Source organism: Odocoileus virginianus, chromosome 4 (genome assembly GCF_023699985.2).
Source record: "Odocoileus virginianus isolate 20LAN1187 ecotype Illinois chromosome 4, Ovbor_1.2, whole genome shotgun sequence".
In the NCBI taxonomy this organism is placed as follows: Eukaryota; Metazoa; Chordata; class Mammalia; order Artiodactyla; family Cervidae; genus Odocoileus; species Odocoileus virginianus.
In genome coordinates this window covers 20,064,635-20,078,524 of record NC_069677.1, presented here as the reverse complement: position 1 = coordinate 20,078,524, position 13,890 = coordinate 20,064,635, and positions in this window count along the sequence as shown.

Below are 13,890 nucleotides of genomic sequence, written 5' to 3'. Positions count from 1 at the left end.
AACTGAGAGCTGATTAGCAAGCACATGTTAGTGACTCGATTAATTAATTGATTAATTTACTGAGAATAGTCCCTTAACAAAACGCTGTTCTTGATGTCGCTAATTTTTGATTCTTTGCAAAACTGAAAACCCAGTATTCCAGCTCAGGAGGACTTTCCTATAGTTTTTCTTGTCCTCTTTTCTTAATAGAAACCCTAGTTCCTAAAACAACTCATTACTGAAGCAATTATACCCTCTGTCTCTGTAATCAGGGTCTGATTATCCCAAAATCTGTTCTTGCTTTCCCCCTCCAAAAAGTAAGAAACACAGCAACTCTCTCAAAAGTGCCATTTTCTCTCTTCTCTCTTCCTCTCCTCTCTTACAAGAGCAGTGTTTCTGAACTTGGAGTATTACACTGGAATGTCTCCAGAAGCTTATAAATCTTTTGAAGATATGCGTTCCTTGTCAAAGGGAGGGTTTTTCTTTTCTGGGTGGATGAAGACAAGGTGTGCGTGAATGGGTATTCTCAGTTCAATTTGCTCAGTGCTCAGGGAACCACCTTCTTCTGATTAAAACCCTTTGATGACTTCCTGTTACCCCCAGGCATCTTTGGCATTAAAGGCTTCTGCTTTGTCTTCTGTCTTCCTCTGCAGCCTAACCTTCTGGCACATTCCTTTTCCTTTTAAAACTCTGTTACACTTACTGGAAATGGAAATCTGTACATCTCCTTGTCCTCACATAAGTTTCTCTGTTATTTGCCAGTATGACTCTCATCTTCAGTCAGCATGATTAACTGTTTTTCTTTCTACAAATTCAGTCATTACCTGTCCTTGGAAATTTATTTTGCCTCTTCTAATTCTTCTAGGTCTCTTTCAATCCCTACCTCAACCTTGTCCACACAAAAAAACAAACATATATGTATATATATATATGTGTGTGTGTGTGTGTGTGTTGCTTTTGTTTACTGACTAAATCATGTCCATCTCTTTTGTGACCCCATGGACTGTAGCCTGCCAGGCTCCTCTATCCATGGGATTTCCCAGGCAAGAGTACTGGAGTGGGTTTCCATGCCCTCCTCCAGGGGACATTCTCCACCCAGGGATCAAACTTGTGTTTCTAGCTTGGCAGGCAGATTCTTTACCACTGAGCCTCCTGGGAAGTTCATGAATGTGTGTGTGTGCTGTGTGTGTATTTAAATTTGACTTAGAATCTTCTTCTCTGTGCTTTATAACAGCCTGTACTATTATATTATTAATATTTTATTTTCCCTCTCTCTCCCAATCTCTGTAACCTGTGAAAGATGGTATCTTCTTGGTCTACCATTCTTTTCATATAGCTCCTTACCTGATACTACAAAGGATCTTTAGACTTAGATTTATGTTGCAGAGACATAAAGTATGACTTCCTTAGATGTGTCATAGGCGATGAGGATACTCTTATCACTTTGATTCCTATATTCCTGTATTCTACCTACTAGAAACCATGTAATAGCCATTAATCTAGGTGTTCACTACTTCTTGAAGGATATCAGTCTAATCCCTCTCTAAATGGATACAATAGAAAGGAAGAAAGACTGAAATTAATAAAATAAATGTATGTAATTAAGAGAGCTTCCCAGGTTGTCCTAGTGGCAAAGAACTCCCCTGCCAGTGCAGGAGACTTGAGACATGGGTTTGATTCCTGGGTTAAGAAGATCCCCTGAAGAGGGTATGGCAACCCCTTCCAGTATTCTTGCCTGGAGAGTCCCATGGACAGAGGAGCCTGACAGGCTACAGTCCATGGGTTCTCAAAGAGTCGGACATGGCTGAAGCAACTTAGCATGCACACATTCATGTAATTAAGGCAACACTTTCGAGGTCATATAACAGGTAAGATCCAAAAACTAAGTAACAATAAAGCTCAGTCCTCAGTCTGTGACAGTGCAGTGTGAGCACTCCTGATTATATGGCAATCATTATGGCATCAGGTACCTAGGCTCCTTTCATCTTGTTGCTTGCTCTCCTGTAGGTTCTCAGAGTGTTTTCCCTCTGGCAAATACAAAGAGAGAGGCAGAAATCCAAAGAGTACATGTAATTATTTGATGAATAAATCCTGGGAGTAGAATGCTACAATTTCCCCTAAGTTCTGTTGATAAAGATTCAGTCATATGTCCAGTCATATGATATTACAAAAGAAAAAAACAAACAAACTTGGAAATGTAGTCTAAAATGTGGCCAGGACAATTCTGGCTCTCACCACTTCTATTCAACATGGTGCCAGAGGTCTCAACTGGTGAAGTAAAAGGCAAGATAAAGAGATAAAAGTTAAAAGAATGGGAAATAAGCAGTTAGGAAATAAATATGCCATTCACTATATTATAAAACAATAGGATGTACCTAAGAATAAAGCTAGCAAAAGATGCACAAGATGAAGAACACCTAAAACTTTTTGAGTGACATGAAGGAAGATATTCAGTTCAGTTCAGTTCAGTCGCTCAGTCGTGTCTGACTCTTTGCGACCCCATGAATTGCAGCACGCCAGGCCTCCCTGTCCATCACCAACTCCTGGAGTTTACTCAAATTCATGTCCATGGAGTCGGTGATGCCATCCAGACATCTCTTTCTCTGTCATCTCCTTCTCCTCCTGCCCCCAATCCCTCCCAGCATCAGGGTCTTTTCCAATGAGTCAACTCTTCACATGAAGTGACCAAAGTATTGGAGCTTCAGCTTCAGCATCAGCCCTTCCAATAAACACCCAGGACTGATCTCCCCTAGGATGGACTGATTGGATCTACTTGCAGTCCAAGGGACTCTTAAGAGTCTTCTCCAACACCACAGTTCAAAAGTATTAATTCTTCAGTGCTCAGCTTTCTTCACAGTCCAACTCTCACATCCATACATGACCACTGGAAAAACCATAGCCTTGACCAGACAGACCTTTGTTGGCAAAGTAATATCTCAGCTTTTTAATATGCAATCTAGGTTGGTCATAACTTTCCTTCCAAGGAGTAAGCACTTTTAATTACATGGAAGATACTAGCAAATGGGAAAAAAAAAATACATCATGTACTTGAATTTGTTGTTGTTCAGTTGCTCAGTCGTGTATGAGTCTGCGATCCCGTGAACTGCAGCATGCCAGGCTTCCCTGTCCTTCACCATTTCCATACTGGGATTAGAAGAGCCAATATTGTAGCGATGTCAATTTTCTGCAACTGATCTGTTGTTTCAATAGAATAGAAACAACATCACAAAAACACTTTCTATAATTTACACAGAAGTAAAATAGATAAGAATATACAGGTGCTCTTGAATAAAAGAGAATAAAGTGGAAGAACTTGTGGTACCAGATATTGAGACTCATCATAAAGTTACAATAATTAATACAATGTTATATTGATATTTGGTTATTCAAATAGACCAATGGAACTGATGTTTTAAAAAATTTTCACAGAGGAAAAGATAAATTATTCTGTAACCAAGAAAACAACCAATTCTAAGCTTGTCCAAGTAAGCAATAAAAATTTGCCTTAGTGAGCACACTTTTGTAGGCCAACACATTTGGTATCATCCTTATCATCTGAAAGTCCCCCAGTTTGTGATGTATGTACACTAATAACCTCTGAGTACCAGTCAGTCAATAACAGTCTTACCTGAGTTAAACACACCTTTCCAGATTATGTCAATTCTCTTAAATTTCTGAAAGTCCACATTTTCCAAAAACCACAAGTACGATAAGTCTGTTCTTTCAGAGATTGTTCTCTGAGAACAAACCTCTCCCTTATTCTAGTAAATAAACAGCACAGCTTTGTCTTTTATGTTGAACTATGATCTCATCATCTCTTGGATGAAGAGTGTGAGGAATTTAGAAACAAATCTCCACATAAGTGGACACTTGATTTATAATGGAGATGGCATCACAGGTAAAAAGAGATTAATGATGTTGAGACAAAGGCTGATCTTTTATTATACAACATGCACAGAATGAATTTCATGTGAATTAAAACCTTAAGCATAGAAGTCAAAGTTTTAAAGCGTTTCTAAAATAGAATGTCTTCTTGACCTCATTAAGATTTAAGATTTATTAAACCAGTACACAGAAAGTAGTATCATAAAGGAAAATGTGATGAATTTGTATTAAATATTTGAACTTATATTGTTCAAACACTATTAAGAAATGAAAGCCACAGATGTTAGAAGAAAATACTGGTACCAGTGTTCAAAATAAGTATGCAGAATATGTAAAGAGCACCTACAAATAAACTTTAAAAGCAGACAACTCAATAGAGAAACAGGCAAAATATTTGAACATGCAGATCACAACAGAATTCATCCAGATAGCCTATAAAGACATACGGAGATATTTAATTTTATTAGTAATCAGAAATATGGAAATTAAAAAACATGAGACTGTCTTCTCAATTGTTTAGGAAAAGTTTAACAACACCAAATGTTTCAAGTATGTTTTATAATGGACAATCTCAGATACTTTTAGTGGAAGGATTCATCGGTATGGCACTAAAAAAAGATGCTTGCCATAGTAAAATTGAAAATAAACATGTTTTATGATCCAGAAATTCCCCTCTCTGTATATAACCTAGAAAGTATTTTGGAGATATGTGCTAAGATATCTTTATAAGAATGTAGATGTCCAAATTTTTAGTCTCTGTACCAAACTAAAACAACTCAAAAGTCAACTAGTTTAGCTTTACCTGTTTCTGAACTTTATATAAGTAAAATTGTACTCTATGCATTATTTTTTGCCCAACTCCTTTGTCCATTTCTATGTGTGGGTGGACATATATGCATATATAGTGGCATATTTATGAAATAGAGTGCTAAGCAAAAAAAAAAAAAAAAAATGGAAGCTTTACATAACAAATTATGTCACATAGAAATGGACAAATAAGCTAGGTAAAATATGCATAGAGTACGATTTCCCTTACATAAAGTTCAAATCATTGATTAGGGATACATGTGTAGGGAGCAAAACTATAAAGAAAAGCAGGAAAATGTGTATGAGAAAATTTTAAAGATTAGTCATCTCTGGGGGGCGGGAGTTGGCAGGGAGTGATTGTGCTTGTGAAGAGGTCCCTGTCAATATTTTATTACCAACGTGGGTGGTAATTTGGGTTTGCTTTATTTTTAATTTTTAAATCATGCTTATAAGTTTTACCTTCTATTCTGAATGTAATGTTATTGTTGTTCAGTTACTAAGTCAGGTCTGACTCTCTACAACCCCATGGACTGCAGCTTGCAGGCTCCTCTGTCCTCCCAGAGTTTGCTCAAATTCACGTCCATAGAGCTGGTGATGCTATCTTACCATCTCATCGTCTGCTGCCCCTTCTCCTTTTGCCTTCACTCTTCTGTGTGTATCATAACAAAAACTAAAACAGAAAAAAGTAATTGGAGATGTATGCCAGCATAGTGGTAGGGACAGAAGTCTCATTTTAGCGGGTAAGGAGGAAATGTGCTGTGAGTCAGTAGAAGACACAGCTCATAGGCAGCCAGGCCGGCAGAGTACATCTGGATAAGAGTAATCAGACAAACCTGAAGCAAAGCACCTGAAGCAATTAAAAAAAAAAATACATTTTCTAACATAGTAGCAGTTGAGTAACTTGACTTCAGCTCCTTAAGGCAGGAATCATTTCTTATCTCTGCAATTTTGTTCCTTCATTCTTGCATGTGTAGTTTCTGTTATTCCCAGGGTTGAAGTAAAATCGCTGAAATGTTTACAAGGATCATGCTTGACTTCCTGTCTCCTTTTTGATTTATAACCATCCAGGAAGACTTCTCTTATACTGTCCCACACAATGACTTGGCTAGTTCAGCATCACATGCCTATTTGCGTACCCATTTTCACCAAATAGGAATGGGATTAATTAGTTCTTTTTGATAGAAAGCATGTTGGTGAACGTCACCATAACTACTAAGGAAAAATGGGGAGGGGCTGAGATTTTGCTTACACGCTATTAAGTTAACTTGCCACAGTTTTTGGGTGCTGGAGCTGACATTAGGTCAGAGGTCATCTATTAGATCAGTGAAGGACAGTTTTAGCCTCACATTCTGTGTATCAGCCATTTGCATAGGTTTCCTGAGGCCTGCCTCCCAAAGGCACATTATAGGAGAGGGATGCTGAGTTTAGGGAACTTGAATATTTCATAATGACCTATAAGCGTTCCCTCACTCGCTTCCAAAGCTCTTCACCACATGAACATCCTTGAAAATATATTCTGGAATAAAGAGTAGTTCATGTTTCTGCTTAGAGGAAGTACAGAAATGAGGGAGAAATAGATAATTGTCTCCTAACAACAATTGTCTCCTATTGCAACTTTTCTATCTTGAAATTGTCTATGGGTGGAATGAGGGCAGGCCCTTGGAGACTTGTACCATATTCTACTTGCACATATTTCAGCCAAGTACTAAGAATTAGAAGTAACAATTAATCATAAATATATTTCTTGAGTTCAGGAAGGTTTAGATCAATAACTGCTTCAATTGTTTGTGTCTTGTGTTTTGGTATTTCTACAGTGAGAATTTCCTTTGTGAAAACTTTTTAAAACATTAGTTCCATTAGCCCATTTGAGTAACCAAATATCAGTATAACATTGTGTTAATTATTGTAACTTTATGATGAATCTCAGTATCTGGTACCACAAGTTCTTCCACTTTATTCTCTTTTATTCAAAACTTTTATTCAAGAGCACCTGTATATTTTACTTCTGTGTAAATTATAGAAAGTGTTTTTGTGATGTTGTTTGTATTCTATTGAAACACCAGATCAGTTGCAGAAAACTGACATCGCTACAATATTGGCTCTCTTAATCCAAGTATGGAGATGGTGAAGGAAAGGGAAGCCTGGCATGCTGCAGTTCATGGGATTGCAAGGGCAGGTTGGAAACACCTGATTCAGCGTAGAGGTAGGCTCTTTCTCTCAACAAAACAAAGATGTCACTCTTTCATGCTTAAAGGATGCTTAAAGGAATCTGGAGGAAATCTACAGTCATCAGAATTCAGAAGCCTAGATATTTCCAAAATGCATATTTACAGATTTAAAGCTTAAAAAGAAATGTTAATGCTTTATTGTCCCCAAAGATATCTTGTCCTGAGAGAGTACATTTTTTGAGGAGAAAGCTAAATCTAGAAAGGAATAGCCCAGTGAATTAGTAGAATATGTAAATGCTCACTGTGGAAATAGCAAAACACAAGACACAGATGATTGAAATAGTTATTGACCTAAACATTCCTGAACTCAAAAAATATCTTCATGACTAATTGTTACTTCTAATTTTTAGTACTTGGCTGAAATATGTGCAAAGAATATGGTACAAGTCTCCAAGGGCCCTTGTTCCTCATCTGTAAAATGAAAATATGGAATAAGTAATTTCCAAGGCTCCAACAGATCAGAACCGATATGGCTATCTTTATTCATTGAAACTTCTCATTTCCAACATTCACCACCCTATCATTTTAATTCACAATATATATAGCCTCATCTGGCATTTGTGAAACTGTAAAAATGTGCAAGCATTTTGAAGTTTTCAACCCTACAGTGAGGTAGACATAAGTGGTCTCTACAGTTTAATGGGAAAAAAAAGAGTGCTCAGAGGGAACAAATAAATTGCCTATGTAGACCAAACATATATTTGGTAAGTAGCTGACATAGTCGTCAGAGGTCCTGAGTTTGAATCCTGGGACTTGATACTCTCCTATGTGATTGTTATCAGAGAATCCTCAAATTTCTTTCCTGCATATCAGGAAAACAATCACCAAGAAAGTCATATCCTGGGTGACTGTGATGGTATGAGACATTACAGAGAATGAGAATCCAGGTGATTTCAGGAATGACAACAATTATGAAATTCAGTGGAAACATTTTGTCACTCTGGTTACTCAGTTTCATCAAGGCTTCTGGGAACCTCCCCCAGACTACTTCTCTCCATATGGAAGACTAACTCTAAATGAAATCCAGTGAGTTAACTGTATTATTCTTGCATCTTCTAAGATAGCTCTTCTCTAATTGATGATTATCCATGTAAAGTCTATCTCTATTTGAACTTTTCTGCATTAATTTGCTCCTATATGAGGATGTGCAAAGGCTCTCTCTCTCTCACACACACACAAACACACACACACGAGGAAAAGGGAAACTTTCATTTGGCTCTTAACCAGAAGAGTCATTAAAGTAAAAGCAAAGTGAAGTCACTCAGTTGTGTCCGACTTTTTGTGACCCCATGGACTGTAGCCTCCCATGCTCCTCCATCCATGGGATTCTCCAGGCAAGAATACTGGGGTGGGTTGCCATTACCTTCTCCAGGAGATCTTCCCAACCCAGGGATTGAACCTGGGTCTCCCGCATTGCAGGCAGACTCTTTATCATCTGAGCCACCAGGGAAGCTCCAGAGATCATCATATGGAGTTATTATTATTTGTTTGTTTGTGTCTGTCTCCCCTACCAGATGTCACAATCCTTGAAGCTGGGATCATGTCATCTGTTTCTATAAGATCAACTGTCAGCATGTGACTTGGTATTTGGCAGGTTCCAATAAATGGTAATTAAATAACATAACACAGAAATTATCCAGTCCAATCTTATTTTATAGATGAAATACATGTGACTCAAAAAGATGGCAAGTCTAGCTTAGACAACTAATTAGTTGCAAAATCACATACACAGTATAACTTTTGACTATTGTAGCACGCTTTCTAATAGTCCTGGGCACTTTGCTATTTTCAAATTATAAGAGAAGTGCTTTCTTTTAAAACACCATCTCCTATGAGGATGAGGTTAACTGTACACAATTAAATTAAGGTGTGAGGGGGAGGAGCCAAGATGGCGGAGGAATAGGACGGGGAGACCACTTTCTCCCCTACAAATTCATTGAAAGAACATTTGAACGCTGAGCAAATTTCACAAAACAACTTCTGATCGCTAGCAGAGGACATCAGGCGCCCAGAAAAGCAGCCCATTGTCTTCGAAGGGAGGTAGGACAAAATATAAAAGATAAAAAGGGAGACAAAAGAGCTACGGACGGAGACCCGTCCCGGGAAGGGAGTCTTAATAGAGGAAGTTTCCAATCACCAGGAAACCCTCGCACTGGCGGGACTGGGGGAAGTTTTCGGCAATCTAACTGGGAGGAAAAATTAAACAAGGCCCACAGATTACGTGCCTAAAAGCAACTCCCAGCAGAAAAGTACCCCAGACGCCCGTACCCGCCAGCAACAAGCGGGGGCGGAACGGAGAGGAGCGGGCGGCATTGCTTAGGGTAAGGACAGGCCCGAAGACCCTGAGAGCAATCGGAGGGAGCCTTTTTTAAATGGTGGGACAAAATTAACCGGCCGGAACACACTGCCTGCGGTTCGCAAAACAAAGGGACTGAGAAAGTCCAGAGAAGAGCCGGCCCATCCCCGCTGGAGGTAGGAGGCAGGGGGGGGAAAAGGGCAAACTCAGCCCCTGAGAAGCCACCTCCTCCCACATTGCAAACAGGCCCCCGGTTCCTATCTAAAACTTCCTGAGACCCGACTGGCAGCGCGCGCTGGGGACGCGGAGGGAAAAGGCGCGCCGCATCCGGGGAGATTGCGCCCAAGCCTCTGGCTGCCTGGGCCGCTCGACTCGGAGGGAAAAGGCGCGCCGCACCCGGGAGAGTATGCCCAAGCCTCTGGCTGCCTGAACCGCTCAGGCCGGGAAAGGCACAAAACGCAGGCGCAACCCGAAAACTGGAACCGCACTCAACGCAGGGCCCGCTCCATATAGAGTAGCCGGGAGCCTGAGCAGTGTAGACGGGGAAAGCACTGACACCCGTGAGCAGGGCAAAGCCAGTGTGGCCGGTGAGTGCTAGCCACACGGAGCGGTATCTGTCTGCAGCGCCCCGCCCTCCCCGTAGCAGGACTGAACTGAACTAGCGAACCTAAATAAGAGATCACCTCCGCCCGCCTGTGTCAGGGCGGAAATTAGACACGGAAGAGAAGCCAAAATAAGCAAAGGGAACCGCTTCAGAAAGGACCGGTGCAACAGATTAAAATTCCTGAAGGTAACACCTACTACACCGGAAGGGGCCTATAGATATCTAGAAGTGTAAGCTGGAAAGAGGAGCTCTCTGAAATTGAACTGAACCTACACTGACCGTAACAACTCCAGAGAAATTCCTAGATATATATGTATTTTTTTTTAATTAAAAAAAAAATTTTTTTTTCCTTTCCTTTTTTTAATTTTTTATTTTTTCTCTTTTATTTTCTTTTAAAATTCCCTATTACTCCCCCATTACTCCTCAACTTTCATTTTTATATATTTGTACGATTTTTTTAATTAGGGGAAAAAAATTTTTTTTCTTTTTTTTCTTTTCTTGTTTTTCTCTTCTATTTCCTTTTAAAGTCCTCTAATACTCCTCTATTATTCCTTAATTTTCATTTTCATTTCACTATAACCTTGCCAAAAAAAGAGAGAGAGAGAGAAACCCTATTTTTAAACCAAACTTCATATACATTTCTAAATTTGTTTTGTGTTTTTGTTTTTGTTTTTAAATATTGTATTTCAAAGAGTCTAACCTCTACACTAAATTTTTAATCTTTGTTTTTCAGTATGTGATACAAATTTTGGACCTTTAAGAATCCAATATTCAGTTCCCATTTCTATTCAGGAATGTGGTGATTACTCTCCCACTTTTGACTTTCTGTTTTCTACCTCAGAACACCTCTATTTCCTCCTTTCCCCTTCTCTTCCCAATCCAATTCTGTGAATCTTTGTGGGTGTCTGGGCTACAGAGAACACTTTGGGAACAGATAACTGCGTAGATCTGTCTCTCTCCTCTTGAGTCCCCTTTTTCTCCTCCTGCTCACCTCTATCTCCTTCCTCCCTCTCCTATTCTTCATGTAACTCTGTGAATCTCTCTGGTTGTCTCTCACGGTGGAGAATCTTTTCACCATTAACCTAGAAGTTTTATTATCAGTGCTATATAGTTGGACAAGTCTTGAGACTATTGGAAGAATAAAACTGAAACCCAGAGGCAGGAGACTTAAGCCCCAAACCTGAGAAAACCAGAAAACTCCTGACTACACGGAACATTAAGGAATAAGAGACCATCCAAAAGCCTCCATACCTACACTAAAACCAACCACTACCCAAGAGCCAATAAGCTCTATTACAAGACATACCACACAAATTCTTTAGCAACGCAGGAACATAGACCTGAGTGTCAACATACAGGCTGTCCAGAGTCACACCTAACACAAAGACCCATCACAAAACTCATTACTGGACACTCCATTGCACTCCAGAGAGAAGAAATCCAATTCCATGCACCAGAACGCTGACACAAGCTTCCCTAACCAGGAAACCTTGACAAACCAATCATCCAACCCCACCCACTGGGTGAAACCTCCACAATAAAAAGGAACCACAGACCACAAGAATACAGAAAGCCCACTCCAGACACAGCAATCTAAACAAGATGAAAAGGCAGAGAAGTACCCAACAGGTAAAGGAACATGAAAAAAGCCCACCAAGTCAAACAAAAGAGGAGGAAATAGGGAATCTACCTGAAAAAGAATTTAGAATAATGATAATAAAAATGATCCAAAATCTTGAAAACAAAATGGAGTTACAAATAAATAGCCTGGAGACAAAGATTGAGAAGATGCAAGAAAGGTTTAACAAGGACCTAGAAGAAATAAAAAAAAGTCAATTAAAAATTAATAATGAAATAAATGAGATCAAAAACACTCTGGAGGGAACCATGAGTAGAATAACAGAGACAGAAGATAGAATAAGTGAGTTAGAAGATAAAATGGTGGGAACAAATGAAGCAGAGAGGAAAAAAGAAAAAAGAATCAAAAGAAATGAGGAGAGATCACAACAGACAACACTGAAATACAAAGGATCATAAGAGACTACTACCAGCAGCTCTATGCCAATAAAATGGACAACTTGGAAGAAATGGACAAGTTCTTAGAAAAGTATAGCTTTCCAAAACTGAACCAGGAAGAAATAGAAGATCTTAACAGACCCATCACAAGCAAGGAAATCGAAACTGTAATCAGAAATCTTCCAGCAAACAAAAGCCCAGGACCAGATGGCTTCACAGCAGAATTCTACCAAAAATTTAGAGAAGAGCTAACACCTATCTTACTCAAACTCTTCCAGAAAATTGCAGAAGAAGGTAAACTTCCAAACTCATTCTATGAGGCCACCATCACCCTAATTCCAAAACCAGACAAAGATGCCACAAAAAAAGAAAACTACAGGCCAATATCACTGATGAACATAGATGCAAAAATCCTTAACAAAATTCTAGCAAACAACATGTTAAAAAAATCATACACCATGACCAAGTGGGCTTTATCCCAGGAATGCAAGGATTCTTTAATATCCGCAAATCAATCAATGTAATACACCACATTAACAAATTGAAAGATAAAAACCATATGATTATCTCAATAGATGCAGAAAAAGCCTTTGACAAAATTCAACACTCATTTATGATTAAAACGCTCCAGAAAGCAGGAATAGAAGGAACATACCTCAACATAATAAAAGCTACATATGACAAACCCACAGCAAGCATCACCCTCAATGGTGAAAAATTGAAAGCATTTCCCCTGAAATCAGGAACAAGACAAGGGTGCCCACTCTCACCACTACTGTTCAACATAGTTTTGGAAGTGTTGGCCACAGCAATCAGGGCAGAAAAAGAAGTAAAAGGAATCCAGATAGGAAAAGAAGAAGTGAAACTCTCTCTGTTTGCAGATGACATGATCCTCTACATAGAAAACCCTAAAGACTCTACCAGAAAATTACTAGTGCTAATCAACGAATACAGTAAAGTTGCAGGATATAAAATTAACACACAGAAATCTCTTGCATTCCTATACACTAACAATGAGAAGAGAGAAAGAGAAATTAAGGAAATGCTACCATTCACCATTGCAACAAAAAGAATAAAATACTTAGGAGTATATCTACCTAAAGAAACAAAAGACCTATACATAGAAAACTATAAAACACTGATGAAAGAAATCAAAGAGGACACAAACAGATGGAGAAATATACCTTGTTCATGGATTGGAAGAATCAATATTGTCAAAATGGCTATACTACCCAAAGCAATCTATGGATTCAATGCAATCCCTATGAAACTACCAATGGTATTTTTCACAGAACTAGAACAAATAATTTCACAATTTGTATGGAAATACAAAAAACCTCGAATAGCCAAAGTAACCTTGAGAAAGAAGAATGGACCTGGAGGAATCAACCTGCCAGACTTCAGACTATACTACAAAACCACAGTCATCAAGACAGTATGGTACTGGCACAAAGACAGAAATATAGATCAATGGAACAGAATAGAAAGCCCAGAGATAAATCCACGAACCTATGGTCACCTTATCTTCGACAAAGGAGGCAAGGATATACAATGGAAAAAAGACAACCTCTTTAACAAGCGGTGCTGGGAGAAAAGGGAACCCTCTTACACTGTTGGTGGGAATGCAAATTAGTTCAGCCACTATGGAAAACAGTGTGGAGATTCCTTAAAAAGCTGGAAATAGATCTGCCATATGACCCAGCAATACCACTTCTAGGCATACACACTGAGGAAACCAGATCTGAAAGAGACACGTGCACCCCAATGTTCATCGCAGCACTGTTTATAATAGCCAGGACATGGAAGCAACCTAGAGGCCCATCAGCAGACGAATGGATGAGGAAGCTGTGGTACATATACACCATGGAATATTACTCAGCCATTAAAAAGAATTCATTTGAATCAGTTCTAATGAGATGGATGAAACTGGAGCCCATTATACAGAGTGAAGTAAGCCAGAAAGATAAAGACCATTACAGTATACTAACACATATATATGGAATTTAGAAAGATGGTAACGATAACCCTATATGCAAAACAGAAAAAGAGACTCAGATGTATAGAACAGACTTTTG